Below are 13,161 nucleotides of genomic sequence, written 5' to 3' on the forward strand. Positions count from 1 at the left end.
TTATTAATTTGGGTCCTTTCTCTATTCTTTTGGATAAGTCTTGCCAGTGGCTTATCGATCTTATTCTCTCACNTTCCCCAGGAAAACCGTCTGGGCCTGGAGTTTTATTATTTGGAAGGTTGTTTATCACTGACTCAATTTCTTCATAGTTAATTGGCCTATTTAAGAAATCTATTTCTTCCTGTTTCAGTCTTGGTAGTTTATAGGTTTCCAGGAAGGCCTCCATCTCTTCCAGATTGTTTAGTTTTTTGGCATATAGCTGTTGATAAAAGTTTCTAATAATCCTTGCAATTTCAATGGTGCTGGTCGTGACCTCTCCCTTTTCAGTCATAATTTTAATAATCTCAGTCCTTTCTCTTTGTTTTTGGACAAGTTTTGCCAGTGGTCTATCAATTTTATGGATTCTCTCAAAGAACCAGCTTCTAGTCCTGTTGATCTGCTCTACTGTACTCCTGGTTTCTAATTCATTGATTTCTGCTCTAATCTTGGTCAACTGCTTCTTCGTGCGTGAATTAGGACTGTTCTTCTGTTCCAGCTCCAGTNCCAGTGGTCTATCAATTTTATGGATTCTCTCAAAGAACCAGCTTCTAGTCCTGTTGATCTGCTCTACTGTGGTTCTGGTCTCTAATTCATTGATTTCTGCTCTAATCTTGGTCAACTCCTTCCTTGTCAGTGGGTTAGGCCTGTCCCTCTGTTGCTGTTCCAGTTTCTTGAGGTGAGAATATAGAAACTGCATTTTAGATTTTTCTATTCTTTTGAGTGAGGCTTGGATGGCTATGTATTTCCCCCTTAGGACTGCCTTTGCAGTATCCCATAGGTTTTGGACCGTTGTGTATTCATTCTCGTTGGTCTCCATAAATTGTTTAATTTGTTTTTTGATTTCCTGGTTTATCGAGTCATTCTTGAGCAGGATGGTTCTTAGTCTCCAAGTGTTTGAGTTTCTTCCAAATTTTTCCTTGTGATTGAGTTCCAAATTCAAAGCATTGTGGTCTGAGAATATGCAGGGAATAATCTCAGTCTTTTGATATCGGTTGAGACTTGTTTTGTGACCCAGCATATGATCTATTCTGGAGAATGTTCCATGTGCATTCGAAAAGAATGAGTATTCTTTTGTTCTGGGGTGTAGTGTTGTATATATATCTATGAGGTCCATTTGGTCTAGTATGGCATTCAGAGCTCTTGTTTCTTTGTTGATTTTCTGCTTAGGTGATCTGTCTATTGCTGGTAGTGGAGTGTTGAGGTCCCCTACTATTAACATATTTTTATCTATATGTCTCTTTATTCTGTTTAAGAGATGGCTTGTGTATCTTGCTGCTCCCCTGTTGGGGGCATAGATATTTATAATTGTCATATCCACTTGTTGGATACATCCTTAAGAATAATATAGTGTCCTTTTGTATCTCTAACTACAGTCTTTAGTTTAAAATCCAATCTGATATGAGAATTGCTACCCCAGCTTTCTTTTGAGGTCCATTGGCATGAAAAATGGTTTTCCATCCCTTCACTTTCAGTCTGGATGTATCTTTAGGTTCAAAATGAGTCTCTTGTAGACAGCAAATGGATGGGTCATATCTTTTTATCCAATCTGCAACCCTGTGGCGTTTTATGGGAGCATTTAGGCCATTCACATTGAGAATGATTATTGAGAAATATGATTTTAATGATGTCATGTTGCCTATAAAGTCTTTGTTTCTATAGATTGTAACTTTCTGTTCTGTATCATTCACATTTCTAAGTTTAATCTCTCCCACTGTGGAATTCATCTAATTCTTCCAGTTTCTCTAGGAACTTTTGCCCACCTATTTGGATTATTAACCCCTTTGTCTCCATCGATTTCTTCTCTTCCACTTGAGTGCAAGTAATTGTTATGTGTGTTAAGCACATTCTCTGTGCAAAGCCTGATGCCCAGGTTGCAGAATGACACAGACGAAGATACCCTGGATTCTTAGTGGCACTCAGATTCTCCAGGAAATAGAAAAGAGATGTTGGAAGATCACTTTTTGAGATATTAACCTGCATTTTTTTTCATTATATTTTTTCCTCTTTCATATATCAGACACATGATTAAGCCCTTCATATTCCCTGGAGTCAGGAGTTTTTGCAAGGCAGAGAGCCAAAGAAGGCTGCTTGAAATTAGAGACCTTTCCTGCCTTTCTTTAAAGTGTAAGGGACAATATTGCATTGTATAAATGGACCACATCTTCTTAATCCAGTCATCTGTTGAAGGGCATCTCAGCTCCTTCCACAATTTAGCTATTGTGGACAATGCTGCTGTGAACATTGGAATGTACCATGAGAGACTGTGGACTCTGGGAAACAAACTGAGGGCTTCAGAGGGGAGGGGGGTGGGGGATTGGAATGGGCCGGTGTTGGGTATTAAGGAGGGCACGTATTGCATGGTGCACTGGGTGTTATATGCAAATATTGAGTCATGGAACACTACATTAGAAACTAAGGATATACTGTATGGTGACTAACATAACATAATAAAAATTATCATTAAAGTGTAAGGGACAGTCAAGGGTCTGGTGGGGAGGACAAAGGCAAGGAGAGTGTGCCTTTGAAAGGAGCAAGCAGGAAGATTGCCCCGCTGGGAAGAGGTGGTGGTGGGACCCCAGGTGCTGTTCTAGCAATGTCCCAGGGACAAGGAAGGACCACACGGGGGCAGGCTCAGTTTGTGCCTCTGGAGGCCCAGGGGAACTACGATTCCATGTGTTTTACCTTCTCCAAGGTTCAGTCTTTCCTTTCTTCCTTCCCACCTCCCTCACATATTTCCAGAATGCCTACTGCAGGCAGCGCTAGGAAATGCCCTATGGACGCAGTGAGTAGGTAATGGTTCTTAGTCCAGTGGTACCCAAGTCAGGGAGGGGGACATAATTATAATGTGATGATTCAGAAGATAGAAATATGATCAAAGCAGTCTGAGAGACAGAAAAGGAAATGGCCAACCCTCACACATTACTTTCTTCTCTCTCTCCCGTGAACTCTTTCTTCATTTCTCTAGTATTATGTTCTCCTGAATTCTTATCTCAAGCAGTTCTTTGACCCTTTGCTTTCTGAGCATGCTTTCTCTGTCTCCTGTCTGTATTTCTTCCTCTCTAATAGCTGGAGACGTTTATCGTGGGTTTATTTGTGTCCTCTAGTGTCCTCCAAGTCTTAAAAATGTAGGCCAAAAAAATGAATTTATTGAAAAATACTTAAGTAGCTCATAGATTTGGGGAGGGGGAGGCTGAAAAGTCATACTTGGAAAATGGCTTAGCAAGAGTTAAGTTCCCACCGCTCAAAGAAGAATCTGGGTTTGGCCTCTGCACGGGTGCCGTGACACTAGGGAGGCCATTGCTGTGAATCTTCTTAACTCTTCTGCGTCTTTGAGCTCCTCCTTTAAGACTCAAAGTCCTGAGCAGAAGCATTAATGGACCTGGTCTTGATGCATCCTTACACTCCTGCCACTAGAGGGTGGGGGTAGGCAGTTACTGACTTCTAGGCTCCCATGTTGAGAAATGAGGCCCCCCTTTCACCAAAATCCGCCAATGAATAAGGATTCTTCTGAAATAGGAAGGTATTTGGTGGCCAAATATATATGTATATATAAAGTCCCTTTTCAAGTATCATTACCTGCCTATATTTTATCAGGAGACCCTGATTCATCCCAGATCCATAGTTCTGGTTCTGACCTGTTTCCCCTTGGTGTCCTGTCTTTCCAGTTGCATGCAGAGCCTTCCTCTTGGAAGCTCTGTGGCTCTTATCTTCCTTCCCCTTCTCTCTCTCTCTCTCTCTCTTTAAGATTTTATTTATTTGTCAGAGAGAGAGCACAAGCTGGGGAAGCCGCAGGCAGAGGGAGAAGCAGGCTCCTTGTTGAGCAAGGAGCTTGATGCAGGACTCGATTCCAGGACTCCAGGATCATGACCTGAGCCAAAGGTAGGTGCTTAATTGACTGAGCCACCCAGGCATCCCATCTTTCTTCCCCTTCTCATACTATCTCTTGCTTCAAGGATCACTTGGGGAATGAGTTAAAACGCAGGTTTTCTAGAGTCACTCCACCTTCCCAATTCTGATGTTTTGCCTCTGGAGCAGGGTCCAGGAATCTTCAAGTTTTAGCAGATGGCACATGTAATTTTGATACAAGTAATGGCTGTTTTCTTTGACAAGCAGGGTTCTCATCTTTTACAAACTCTCACCAACTTTTTCTCTGTCATATCTGTCAAATTTTCCCTTTCTTTTCCTCAAAACAGTATGCCTTCGCTATCGCAAAGAGTGTCTCCGAGCCATCTTTCCCTGTTAATGGCTTTATTATCTGTCTGTCCCACCGTCGCTGTCACAGAACTTCACATAGGTATCTCTGCTGCTTCTTGGTGATAGCCGCAGGGGAATAGAGGAAACTGCCTTCTGCTTTCCACTCCCTTGAGATTTGGCTATACTTCCAGAAACTGGGTTCTGCGTGACTGCTCTGGGTGACCCAGCGTTAGATGTCTGGAAAGGCACAGGTCCTGGCCAAATGGCATGAATGCTGCCTGTAAACCACAGGTATCTGATGCAAAACTGTCCTGGTCCTGATAATCATCTACAGTAACTCTGCTGGGGCTTCTGTGTCTGCAGCCCAACAGGCCTCGCTAAGGCACACCTGCACAAGTCACGCCACAAGTCACAGCGGTCGTCAGAATGACCTCCTGCAGACTGTGTGCTGGGTATGACCTGCCGTGAATACTCACTCCTTTGGCAGATCATGATCAAGCCCTTATGATTTCCTTGAGACATCTTCCTTTTCAAACTTACGAGTGTGTTTATAAGTTTGTTTTGTACCATGGAGCTATCTGCATAAAATTATTCAAAGGATTCTGCCATTATTTACTCCCCTGGAATGAACGGTCTCCAGTAAGCAAGGGGTTAGAATAAGGAGACTGCCTCCTTCCAGGCTGACGGGTTTTTTTTTTAACTCAGAGTATTATACAATTTTCCTTTCTCTTGTGCTTTATGTATTGATATGGCTTTATGTCTTTTCTCACCTTGAAATTTTCTTTATAGATTTTAATTTAAAAGTTGAAGAGGGAGATCTCAATTTCCTTGATTCTTTGACCTCCGAGTTAGAAGATGGTTGTAGTAGTAAATCATTAGAGGCAAAGAGGCGAAAAAGGACCATTTGTTCTGGGACAATTCTACATCATAAATTTGACCTTAAACCTACAGGAATGCTAAACACTAAAGAGAAGCATACGTGAGCTCTGTTCCTGACCTTGAACAAGGAGTAGTGTTGTCTAATGCAGCCCACAGAAACAGGCAGTATCTCCGCTCCCTTGCTTCTCTCTGTTCGAGAAGTGCACCTCCTGATTAGACCAGAGATTAGCAGTGTAACAGCAGCTCAGTGCAAAGCCTGAATGCATATAGAACTTACACCAGGTGCTACCTATTTATTTAATAACGGTGGCACATATGAATCTAAGTTCACACTCACATATGTGAGCAATATCACCTTCAAGCTCTCTAAGTCATTCTGATTTTGTTGCTAAACAACTCTAGGCTGCCAAGAAATTCAGTGAGTCATACTAAGGGCTTCTCTAGGTTCTGGGCTTTATACAGTTGAGACTACCTGGTTTTCTGTCATCTGTTCGCATGTGTCATCACTGAGACATCTGTCCTTGTCTACACATTCCCCGTAGGCCTGAGAGCCCTCCCTAGGGGAGAAAGGAATCTTTGGCTAATTGTCAGTAGCACACTGTCCTCCTTTCTGAGGTCTTGCTGCTTCTGTCCTAACACGGTCCATTCCCCCCGCACAGGACAGTTCTTCCTGTCTCACACAAAGCTCTTTCCTGTTGTCTGTTTCTGTAGTCCGCTCTACTTTTTCCCTCAAACCTGTTCTTGGACTGAATTATGAGCAACCAAAACTTTGTTTACCTTTTCTTAAGAACAGGGAGGACCAGGGCTCAGAAAGGGGACATCCTTCTAGCGTAGCAAAGAAAAAAAATAAAGAAGTCTGATCCTAAGAAGACTTATACGCTAAGACGTGAGCATTGGTTTCAGTTCCTGCTAGGTATAAATAGTTCATATTCATTCCTTCTTCTCATGAATTGATGCCGACTCTGTCTTAGACACTCTGCAAAGCACTGAAGGCATATCGTAGTCCTTGCCAACATCAGGCAGGGATCTAGCGTGCAAGCAACCAAACCTAACTCTTGGCAATTTAAGCAAAAAGTTCCGGTTGCTTCAGGGATGTTTCTCCCTCCAAAATAAAAAGAGCAAAGGAAATGATGTGTGGTGTTAGCCAGAAGAATGAGTTCTAAGAATAAGTGTTGAGAGAAGAGAGTGAAGAAATAAGGCAGGGCTGAGCACTAGAGAAGGAGAAAGGGAAGCAAAGATGAACAATGTGATCTCTGCTCCTAAGAGACTTCACACTTAGGGGAGGAGATGGACCTGTGTGCACATAATATAGGAGATGGACCTGTGTGCACATAATGTAGGAAGTCAGAGAAGTGAGGCAGAGCTTAGTCACAGTTCCTCTTGGAAGCGGCCAGCTTTGGTGCTCCCAGAAGGCAAGTTGGTCTGGAGCTCCGTGGAGCCTTCTGGTGCTGACGCCGTGGCAGAGTTGGTGTTCAAGTCCTCAGGACACAGGGCAAGAGAACAGGCTGTCTTGCATAAACAGTACAGCAGCCCAAATGGAGAAATCACTTTAAAATTTTCTTCCTTGCAGCCTTACCTGGTCAGTGGTAAGATGTCATACCTGAATTTGGAAGGAACCGTCAGAAGCCATATTACTTTTATCACTCATATTGAACATCTGCCAGAGAATACCATTTCCACAGGGTCAAACCCAAGCGAATAGATCCAGGTGTGTCCAGATGCAGTTTGATCTTACAGCTTTTCACTGGTCAGGGCAGTTATATTGGCAACGTGTCTCGTGAGTTATTTGACAGTGCCGGAGATCGCGTGGTTGTGCTAAGTCCCATTGCTATGTAGAAACCAGCAATACCTGATAAATCTGGAAGAATAATTTATTAAGGTTATTAATCTGTATTTTAGTATCACTGCTGTAAAAAATTCTGAAAGAACGGAAGCTATTTTTTCTTTGTGGACAACTCGAACTTCCCCGTTCCCACACCAACACTGCCTCTGCACTGCGAGCAGAGATTTGGATTCAGGACCGGGGTCAGGGTCTTTCTTCCTCTAGAGCAGAGTTAGAAGGAATTTTCCCCCTCAAATTACTGAACTATGGTAACAGGAGGAGAAAGGTTACGTGCTCTGAACAGGCCAAACTGGCCAGACCTGGGAGATAGCTGACCTATAATAGGAAAGGGAGTGTGTTCCTCCACCCTTTCGTGTGTGTGTCTGTGTGTGTGTGTGTATGTACATGAGTGTTTGTAATCTGTGAATGGTAAGGAGCCATGCCTCATTGACCCATTACTTCAGTTGGTTAACAAAGCTCTGTTGGGTGGTGGTGTGTGGATGCTGAGGGTGGGGCTAGGAGATAATTGGTAAGAGTTGTGGTCTCCTTGTTTGTCATGAAGGATCTCTGGGCCCAGGCGTGGGTACTGGAGCGGCCCCGCCCATCAGTGAGTGGATGACGTGGGCGAGGACAGTAAACATCTTGGCAGCGAACTGTAATAAATATTCCTGTGCCCCGAACGTAACTGAGTCAGACTTTCTCAGCATGAGGGCAGGTGAAAGCCCTGAATCAGATTTAATTGGATTCAAATATTATCATCTCCTATTACAAATCAAGAAAACAATCTGTAAAGAAGTTGCAAGATTCCTGTAAGGCCATGTTTTTGGTTTTTTTTTTAAAGATTTTATTTATTTGACAGAGATAGAGACAGCCAGCGAGAGAGGGAACACAGCAGGAAGAGTGGGAGAGGAAGAAGCAGGCTCACAGCAGAGGAGCCTGATGTGGGGCTCGATCCCATAATGCTGGGATCACGCCCTGAGCAGAAGGCAGACGCTTAACCGCTGTGCCACCCAGGCGCCCCTCCTGTAAGGCCATGTTAACATGAGAAAACAAAGTTTTGGTATGAATTCTGTGAATACTTAAAGCTTTTGGTTTTGCTATGGACGAGGCTGGTGCTATCCAGAGGAACTTTCTGTGTGGATGGAGATGTTCAAGAACTATACTGTCCAATCCAGTAGCCACTAACCATATGTGGCTGTGTCATTTAAATTTTAATGATTAAAATAAAATAAAAAATTTAGCTCCTCAGCCGTAGTAGCCTCATTTTAGGGGTTTGATAGACACATGTGGCTACCATATCGGACAGTTCTGGAACCAAGAGTCTTATTTCTAGGTGATGTCTTTAGTTGGGATTTGGGAAATAGTTTTCAACTTTTGTGCTAAGTCTGCCTGATTAGAAGGGGCTACTTCAGGCATTATGTTGGGAAGGACTAGAGATCCTATTTAGATACATCAGGAAGGAATGTGGTAGATGACAGCATGAGTGTGGAAACGTTGCAGTGGCGTGCTTCTCAGTTATTCACCATTTCCTATTTTAAACATTTCCTCACAGTAGAGAGACTATGTGGGTTGAGCAAATGCTTCACTCAGCTTCTATGTGGTCCTGTTTCCTGTGTGTTTGGATCACCTGTCTCTGGGAGACATCTATTTCCAATCTCCATAAGGGGTGGGAATACTGAGCCCTGTGCCCCATTCCCCCCAAATCACACTCTGTCCCATCACACTATCGTGGGAGAAGACTCAGGGAGATGGGAGCTGGGCAGGCCAGTTTTGGTTAAAAGAAGTAAAGGGGGAAGGAAAGAACCACTGGTCAAATTCACGTATTTTCTTTCTGAGTAAGAACAATTGGTAGCATCAGAAGTGATGTTATATGGCCACAGGCTATTATCTTCCTTTCTTTGAACCCATGGATGATTTGTCTGCTGATCATACATCATGGCTTTTTGGAAGGATTAAATGTATTGACCTCTTTCTGTTAGTGTTTCCGTAGTTTGCTCAAGGACCTTGGGGAAGGATAAAAGAGAGTTCTGTAGTCGGGATTTCTTTTTGAGGGAAAGGACAGTTTCTTTATTCCTCTTATTGTGTGTGAGTCTATTATTTCCCCAAGAGACATGGACTTCTTAGAGTCAAGACGCATGCCTTTGCAGAGGGGTGTCGGGCATACTGGGTGACGAAAGTTGACACACAGTGTATAGTTTCTTGAACTGGAATTTAACAGAAATCCTTGTATTTAAGAATACCTCAGTGCTTCACTATCTGAATTTCCTACTTCATTGGAAGTGGGGGTGGTGGTGGGAAGGGCTAAATGAAGATTATCAGGGACATGAATCCAATTCAGGTTGAACTGCCAATAGCTACATCAGAGCAGCTATTTAACCCCTGGTATCCTGACGATGACATTTGTGCCAATTCCCCATCGTCTCAGTCCATCATTCACTCTTCACAGGGTATGGTGGGCATCTTGAACTGAGCTGAAAATACGGATCTAAGTTTTTACTCTGTCTGCGTGGCCAAGTCAAAAAATTGGACTGTCTCTATATACTGTATACGTATATAGTATATCCATATATATAAATATGCACATATGTGTAAATATAGTATATCCATATATATGTACATACGTATATTATACACATATTCTATATTTTAGCAAGGCTTGGCTGCCACCTGGTGGAGGAAATTCTCCAATATGTGCATTTCAATATTGAACAAATAAGTAAGGTGCATATGTCATTAGTTAACTGTCTGCGGCGATGCCTGGAAAAACGTTCTGAAATAGTTTGGTGGCCTTAGGGGAATTAAAGACTTGCATGAACATAACTTTATTTATGGTGTGTCTGTGGAGTTGAGGGCATGTCTATAGGGTCCTGTCTGTCTGCCAGTGGGATTACTCATTAACAAATCAGTCTCCAGCACCAGAGCCAGGGTCTTCTAGGGTTCTTTCCAGCTGTGAGATTGTGCTAATTTATACCTAGCTCCAGAGAACAACTTTGAGGCCAGGATTGCTGGGGTTCTGACTGCTGGCTGGAGCTAGGGGAGAATCCTGTCAATTCCGTCCAGATGTGAAATCTCCTAGAAGCCACCCACTCCCGGAACAGAGCTCGTGGAGCAGCTTGGAGCAGGAAAGAGCCCTCGTTTCCCTTCAGGAGATGACAGTCCTGTAAGTGAGGAGCATGTAAAGGGTAGAGGGAAAAGTGGGCAAGATAAATTGTAGCAGTGCTGGGCACCTGAGAGACTTCCCTTAAGTTGCCGTCTTCCTTTCTGATGTCTCAAAAAGACCACACATGCCCCAGGAAAATGATCTATTTGCTTTGAGTTCTGGAACCATTCAGAACACAAGGAAGACACTTGGATTTTGTAGAATGATTAGTATAATAATATATCAGATCACACTGAGACCCCTTCTCAGATTTCCTTGGCCCCCTTCCCCAGGCTGCTTGGTCCATGAGACTGCCATTGTCCCCTCACCTGACACCACTATCCACCTTGTTCTTCCCCAGGGGCAAGGCTGGGTTCTAGGGTCTATCAGGTCAGGCATGGGCACCAACACTGCCCTTCCCCCAGGAGATGATGAGGCAGCCATCAGTGGAGGGTCTGGGATTTGGCATCCCCGGTGGCTGCCTGGAAACCCTAGTGACAAATTGGGTGAATGTGCAAGGGGGCAGGGCTTGTAGGCAGAGGACAGAGCTTGTGAGGAGGCCTGGGGAGAGCACAGAGCTCAGAGAATGGCAAGATGTCAGAGTGGCTGGAGTGTGGTGAGCAGGCAGGAGAGGGAGGCTGAGGGCAGGTTAGACGTGGCCTGCTAGGCGATCTGGAACCTTAGCCTGAGCATGGCTCGAGTAACACTGGAGTCAAGCAAGCAGGCTTGCTACTGAAGCAGGGCACTTCAGTGTGGAGACACAATGGGAGGGAGAGAAAACCTGAGAAATAGAGACACGTGGGGAGATGTGGGGTGGACCGGCAACTGGAATTGTTGGGGCAGCCAGCATGCAGTCAGGAGCCCAGGAGCCCAGAGAGCCCATGGCTCTGTCATGAACTTTGTGTGAGTGATTTAAGCCTCTTGCTGCTCCATTTGCTTATCTGAGTTGGAGTTAAAACTTCCTGATTCCGAGTCTTACTTTGAAAATTAAGAGAACACGCTTGCTAAATAAGAGATGCTTCTGGAATCCCGTTTGGGTGTGGGGGGCATGGGGATGGCGTGGGGGCATGGGGGTGGCGTGGGGGCCTCTGACTGGCGGTGCTGATGTGCCGGCGAAGCAGAGTCACCACCAGGTCCATTCCTCAGGCCAGGTAACCAGGTGATGTACCTGGACGTAAGGAGGCTTATCTTGAAACAGTATCTCCAGTGGGTTAAGGATAGAACCAGAGCTATTTCTGGTAATAGAAATGTCAACACCTCATGGCTGGCAGGCCACTCGAAACAGCGGCATAGAGATGTGCCAGCTGGCACGTGCTTCCCACTGTGCTCTGCATGTATGAAAATAGACTGATAAACATTGTAATTAACAACCTTGGAGTGATGGTACATTCCTACAGTAAAAACAGGTGATGGATTTGAAATGCAATTTGAACTAATCATTTGGGTGAGGTTATTTCATAGTTGACTAATTTAGCAAACCATTTTTAAAAAGTGCTAATTAAAAATTGCCTGAGGTTATCAATTTGCTGTCAGAAGTACAGAAAAATGGGCATAGAAGGGTTTCAGTCCAGGTAATTTTTGAATAAAGCATAAGACTTGATTACCATGGCAGAGAATTTTTTAGATGGGGATCTTTTCTTGAGCATGTCTTGTTATTTAGGGGAATGGTTATTGAAAGACTAGAATGACATAGTGTTTTATGTGGTTCATTTTGTTCATCAGTATATCCAGCATCATTAGGGCGAATCCATTCTTACATACTGGACTGAGGAACCACGGGGACCTGGTTGACAGTCTCTAAGTATGAGCTGGCCCAGAAGCCTGCCACCCAGAGCACTCGGTTATCACGTCCATTTTCGTCATCAGCATCTGGAGGTTCAGTTAGAGCATTTAATGTCCTGTGAGGGTGGCTGGTACAATTCTTCCCGATGCCTTTCCACTTTCCTTAGAGCATCCTAAAAATCAGTTATCTCCAGAAAGTCTCAATAAGAATTAGACTGTAAGCTCTAAGGGGACACACACCATGTTGGTCTCATTCCATGTTCACTCCCAGTGCTGGCCCATGTGAAATTCTCCATAAGCACCTGTTGAATGCAGGAATCCAGTATGCGCCAGGTGTTGCTCGAGGGCCTTGGGGTGCGTCAGTGAATAAAACATTCTAGCAGGAGGAAGAGAGACAACAGAGTAAAATAAATAGATTATGGTATGCTAGAAGGTGATAAATTCTTTGGGGAAAATAATTAAAGCAAAGTAGAAGGGATTCAAAGTGCCAGGGATGGGGTGGGGTGGAATGGGGTACCGGGCATATTTCTTTATTAAATGGCATGCTCCGGGTAGGTCTGGTTGAGAAGGTGAGATTTGAGAAAGGATTCGAAAGTGACAAGGGTGCTGGCCAAGTGGGCAGGTGCAGGTTAGATTCCAAGGCAGAGAGAAGAGCTAGAGCAAAGCCCTCCGGCAGCAGTGGGCCTGGGGTGTCGGAGGAATAGCGAGGAGGCCCATGAAGCTTGAACACCATGAGCAGGTGGAGAGGACAGAATGACAAAGAGGTTATGGGGTGGGGGCAGATCATCTGGGCCATTTGGGTCCATTGTAAGGACTTTGGCTTTTCCCTTAAGCCGCTGCAGAGCTTAGTGTAGAGAAATGGAATGACTGGGTGCGGCTACTGTGCTGAGCATAGTCTGGGCAGGAGGACACAAGAGAAGTAGGGGCCACTGGGGGGCATTTGCAGTGATTCAGATGAGCGAAAGCCATGGCTTGGGCCAAGACAGTAATGGCAGAGATGGCGAGAAGTGGTCAGATTCTAAATACATTTGAAAGTAGGGTTACCAATTGTGAGAGAAAGAGGAGACAGGAATAACTGAGGGATTTGGGCTTGAAGGCCTGGAAGGATGGGGTTGCCATCAGCTGAGGTGGGGAAGGTCATAGTTGGAGCAGGCTTGGGGGAGAGCATCACAGGATTAGTGGTGGGTGTGCTGCACGTGAAAAGTCTTGGATATCAATGTGGAGATGCCAAGTAGTCAGTGAGATAGGCGACTCTCCACACACACGTGGTCTGAGGCCATAAGTACCAGGTGACATCACGAAGAGG

Source organism: Ailuropoda melanoleuca, chromosome 1, assembly GCF_002007445.2.
Source record: "Ailuropoda melanoleuca isolate Jingjing chromosome 1, ASM200744v2, whole genome shotgun sequence".
Taxonomy (NCBI): Eukaryota; Metazoa; Chordata; class Mammalia; order Carnivora; family Ursidae; genus Ailuropoda; species Ailuropoda melanoleuca.